Below are 6089 nucleotides of genomic sequence, written 5' to 3'. Positions count from 1 at the left end.
ACACGATTGCCGCAACTGCGCTGCGAGGCAACTAGAAAATTGATGGACTGCCTCGAGCGGTCATTCTGATACAGCCGCACCAGCGAAGGACAACGTGGCAAAGATTGGCACACGCCGATGTAGCCATTGGGAGTATAACAGGATTGAGCTGGGGGAAAGTAAATATTCCGTTAAATAAGCTTAGTGGTATTCCTTGAATGGAATCTGCAATTTCAGGCCTTTGTGATCCAATCCATTAATTCATTTACAATCTTACTAGGAGTTTTTTTCTCCTAATGGAAAACACTCTTTCTGATTTAGTGAATTTCCTTATACCCTCAAGTCTTGAATTGATCTCATGCGAAGTTTTTCCGAAACTAACGCTAATTTTTATCTACACACCGCAAAAAAATTCTTAAAGTATACGCAATCTAAAACACGAGTGATCTACCTTTGACCAGTGTAATTCAAAACTGATATAATTTTAAACTCTTTTTGATCTATTTTTGAATCGTGTTGGCATAAACTTAATTTTGTATGATGTATGTTTACACGCCCTGATCTAAAAAATATTTCTCAATATAAAATTACATCGAAAACATTGTAAAACACGACAGATCCATTGTTTTCCTTTTTTCGCGGCATAAATTGTTTTGTTTTTATCCGAGATGGTGGTTTATTGTGCGAAAAGAAAAAATTCGCGTCCTCAGTTAATTTTGTATTAAAACCGAACCAAATTCTTTCAGAATTGAATTAAAAAATGGTAGGTTATAGTTATAGACGAAATGAAAAAAATGGAACTTCAAATTCTCTTTCGATTGCAGGAATTGCAGTTTTATAAATGGTTCAAAAGCCGAATCAATGTTGAATGTTTCTAATGTTTAGGGGATTCCGATTACTATGCTGTTCGGGAAGGATTCAAGAATGCATCCTGACGCTGATCGGCAAAACATCGCCCTGCTGGGGATCATCGGACACAACCACAATTCCAGCTGCCAGTGATGGTGGGTGTTTTTTGAGTTTGCAGTGTATCGGCAATATATGTTAAATAAAATGACACATGTGGCGTATTTATTCATAAACAACACTGACAACCCGGATTATTTAAAAAAGATTTGTAATATTAACGGTAATATGTTTTGAAATTTATATCATTGTGTATTTTAACACGACGGTTTATGTCATCCGTTTTCGTGCATTGTTTGCGATCTAAATTTACACGCCTCAAAAATTACATTGTTGAGAAAAATACACCGTGGTAGAATTTTATATCAAAATCGATGTTCCGTTTTCGTGCATCGTTTTCGATCTAAATTTACACGATTTTTTCTTGCTGTGTAACCTTCATTCTCGAAAATAGAATCTAGAATCATCATCCCCATCTGTTCACCCGCAAATCTGACATGCCAGTTCACTCTCTCCGGTCACGCATTCATCCATCCAACTAATCTCTCACGAAGCACTCGAACTTTCTCTTGAAGATTTACATGCTCTAATCGCATGAATTAGTCTGCTCTGCTTTTAAATCATTTTTGGTACGCTGTAAACTTGAATCAATCAGCTTTGGTAAATTAACCTTCTTACGCATCCCATTTGAGTAAATGACTAAATTTGAAGTAATTATATTAAGCAGTAAAATCAGGTTATTTTACTTCGTTTTAATTTATGTTTTTCAATATTATTCTTTTTCTCAAGACATATCTACCACAATTAGTTCTCTAGTTCATTTGTTCATTAGCTTCATTTTCATGTATGAAAGCCTTCCTCTTTCTTCCCGTCGTCTCTCTGAAAGAAAGAATCAAAAACACGTTTCTTGTACCCCAAAAATTTAAACTTTTTTTGTGCCTAGTTTGGTACGCTGTGAAACCAATTTATTATTTTTGTGCTATTCAAACTTAATTTTACATTTTTTCTTTCTATAAAGCTGATATAATAAGAAAAATACAAAGGTACTGCATACATTCAGGGGTAAAAACCGCGTGTGAGACATTAGGCATAAGACAGCGCACCTAGCGGTTTATTTTGGAAGCTGGTAGTTTCACTCAAGATCATATTTTACTTTTAAAAATGGAAAACTTGTTACAAAAACCCGAATAATGCTTTTTTAAGAGTTGTTCTACCATTTTAGTCATTAAGAATCAGTTTATAACGGCCAAGGGTTACATAAATTGACGTTCAAAGTCAGCTTAGATTGGTGAAAACTGCAACTGAAATGCGTATGATTTTGAAGCTTCTAATAACATTATTTCATTTCATAAATTTTAGCAAAAATGACAAAGATCGTATGAAAAGATCTTAAAAAAGTGTAATTTCGATAACATTCATGAATAATCATTGCCTAGATCTTAGGAAAAGTAAATGGTTCCGCTCAAGATCAGATTTCGACTTGTTCCGCTCAAGATCATTTACCCTATTATGAAAATAAAATAAAAACTATACCAATCTCTAAGCGATGTCTCAACATGAATTTTAAATCAAAACAAAACAAAAAGAACGAATCAACATTGTTATGTTGATTTATTTCTCCTAAAAAGCTTTTCAATTTGGTTAATATTGCATTTCAAATACCTACCATATGTATCTGATTTGTAAGCAAATCAGATTTAGGACTGAACGAGAACCCCTGGTCACAATCATTCACCACAAAGTATACAAACAAAACTTTCCATCAGCATTTTAAAAACAATGTTTTAAATATTATGTTTTTGGTACTCTTTATTTCCGTGTATATTCAGTGACATTTATACTGATTTAAATATTCTCGTTTCACAACATCTCGCTCGAAAATATATTGTAATCTAAAACAAGTTGAGAACTATTTCACTCTATATAATTTACTACGGCGAATTTGCAGCTATTCCGTGAGCCCATGTTGAAATATCATTTAAATTATTCAGTTTCATGATTATGTCCTTCTTTATTCCGATCCGGACGATCATGTGTGGACCACATCACAACGCTACGAATAATACTGGAACAAATCAACGAATTCCAGGACTCTCTTCTACTGGTGTTCGTTGATTTCGAAAAAGCATGTGACCGACTTAACCATGAAAATATCAGGGATGCTCTTAGACGACGAGGGGTCCCAGAGAAACTAGTCCATCGTATCGAAGCACAGTACGAGGCATTTTCGTGCAAGGTCTTGCACGACGGTGTCTTGTCCGAACCAATCCCGGTAACTGCTGGAGTGGGACAAGGATGTATTTTGTCACCGCTGCTTTTTCTCATCGTAATGGATGAGATCTTGACTGGATCGATTGACTGTAGACCAAACCGAGGATTACCGAGGAATCCTTCAACCATGGAGCAACTGAATGACCTTGACCTGGCAGACGATATTGTTTTGCTCGCCCAAACACAACAAGACATGCAGAGCAAACTCGACGACCTCACCGAAAGCTCCAAGGCAGCAGGTCTCAAAATCAATGTCGAAAAGACCAAGTCGATGGATATCAATACAGAAAATCGTTCCAATTTCGTGGTAGCTGGACAACAGGTTGAGACAGTGGAGTGCTTCCAGTATCTTGGTAGCCAGATTACGCCTGATGGCGGTACCAAGAAGGACATCGAAACCCGGATCAGAAAAGCCCGATTTGCGTTTGCGAGTCTCCGAAACATCTGGCGGTCACGCCAGATCTCTCTACGAACTAGGATCCGAATCTTCAACTCAAACGTCAAATCCGTATTGCTGTACGGGTGTGAAACTTGGTGCACATATGCGGTGACGACGCGAAAACTGCAAGTTTTTGTGAATCGCTGCCTGCGGAACATCGTCCACGCTTGGTGGCCTGGCAACTGGATCTCAAACGTTGAACTTCATCGCCGGTGTCATCAAAAGGCGCTAGAAATCGAGGTTCGGGAACGTAAGTGGAGATGGATTGGGCACACGCTGCGAAGAGATGAAAACGAGATTTGCAGAGAGGCGCTTGACTGGAATCCAGATGGGCATAGAAGAAGAGGCAGGCATAAAAACTCGTGGCGGCGAAGTCTAGCCGCTGAAATCCGCACAGTTGACGAGAACCTTGGCTGGCAGCAAGTGAAGACGCTGGCTCCGGATCGCCAGCAGTGGAGATCTTTTATCTCAGCCCTATGCGCCGGTCAATCGGCGCTGGACCCTTAGGTAGGTAGGTATTATGTCTTCAAAAATTAATAAATGATTACAAAATTCATAACTATTTTACTCATACTAGTTTTTATAAAAGATATTTATAACGTACATCTATTCAGATTACTCGAAGGACATGTATTAAATCTAACATAGCTTTCACAAAATTCGAAGAAATTTCGCCAAATTTGAACAGAAAGTTTGATTATAGTTGAGCAATAAAACAGACCAAAAAAATTGGGAGTCAATTACCTGAAGCGCATCACAGCGGTCAATCCGAGAACTTTTTCCACAAATATTCATGACTTCGCTTCGAAAATAAATAATTTTATAACGAATGACACACTTCTGTCCACCGTAAATCAACTAGGGATCATTATTTTGAATGAAGATTGCGAATAAAACTAAAAGAAAGCGAAAAAATTATATCTTGTTTGAGTTATAGGATTGTAAATTTTACCAATCATTTTGGCTGGTCACGGTCCGAGTGTCTATGGTGAAATTTATTTCGCTTATTAAAAGAGCTACCCTACCTACCTAAGGGTCCGGCGCCGATTGATCAACGCATAGGGCTGGGATAAAAGATCTCCACTGCTGGCCATCCGGAGGCACTAGCTGCCAGCCAAGGTTTTTCGTCAACTGAGCGGATTTCAGCGGCTAGACTACGCCAGCTTCTGGGCCTGCCTCTTCTTAGATGCCCATCTGGATTCCAGTCAAGCACCTCTCTGCAAATCTCGTTTTCACCTCTTCGCAGCGTGTGCCCAATCTATCTCCACTTACGTTCCCGAATCTCGAGTTCTAGCGCCTTTTGATAACACCGGCGAAGAAGTTCCACGTTTGAGATCCAGTTGCCAGACCTCCAAGCGCGGATGATGTTCCGCAGGCAGCGATTCACAAAAACTTGCAGTTGTCGTCATCGCATATGTGCACCAAGTTTCACACCCTGCGAAATCTCGTCGACTATTGTTATCTGCTTCTCAGTCTTTGACAACGACTTCTTTTTTTATAATATTTATTTTCATGATTTGGATTTGATAAAATATTGCTTTGATATAACGCCATGGAAAAATGAAAATTTAAAGTTGAAGTTCCAATGAAAAATTTGTTAATATTTACCTCTTACTGAATTTTACTATTGAGCATTGGCTTCTGACATTTGAAATAAGATCATGAACAATTAATTTCGGATTGAATCACTGATACATCTGGATGCTGGACACTGGATTTGCAATATAAATCAAAAATCCAAGAATTTTCAGTCCAACCCCAAAAATGTGTTAATATATTGATGAAAACTATAAATTTGGAATTTTAATCAAAATTTTCAAAACCGTGCCTAGGACGAAATTTTTAAATTCTGGTTTTTTTTGTATGAATTCTTAATAAATATGATTCCGAAACTCATACACATATGAAAAGTATTATTTCACATTTCTACCCTAATGATGAATGCGGTTATCAGTAATAGCGCAAAATTATACAAAAAAACACAAATCAAAACATTTGAGTTTTATTAGAATATTTTGTAAATATATTATTAATGAAATGTAAACTTGAAGTATGGTTGAGATAAAATCGTGTACGTGTGCTTTCGTAATCCCAATTCAAAAAGCCGAAAATTAATCAATTTCATTTCATCTGCATTTGTTCAACATATTCTTTCGATTTTTGGCCTTACGCTTAACCCCTTCCATCAAATTTTGTACAGCAACCTTGTCCACCTTCTTCGCCGCAGAAAGCCAGTTTGCCTTGAATTGCTGCTCGTCCTTAGCAGTTTTTTGGTCTTCTTTAGTTTTCGCTTGACAATAGCCCAGTATTTCTCAATTGGGCGGAGCTCTGGCGTGTTGGGAGGGTTCTTGTCCTTGGGAACCACCTGCACGTTGTTGGCGGCGTACCACTCCATGGCCTTTTTACCGTAATGGCAAGATGCCAAATCCGGCCAAAACAGTACGGAACAACCGTGTTTCTTCAGGAAAGGCAGCAGACGTTTATTCAAACACTC

Source organism: Uranotaenia lowii, chromosome 3, assembly GCF_029784155.1.
Source record: "Uranotaenia lowii strain MFRU-FL chromosome 3, ASM2978415v1, whole genome shotgun sequence".
Lineage (NCBI taxonomy): Eukaryota > Metazoa > Arthropoda > Insecta > Diptera > Culicidae > Uranotaenia > Uranotaenia lowii.
This window is presented reverse-complemented; position numbering follows the sequence as displayed.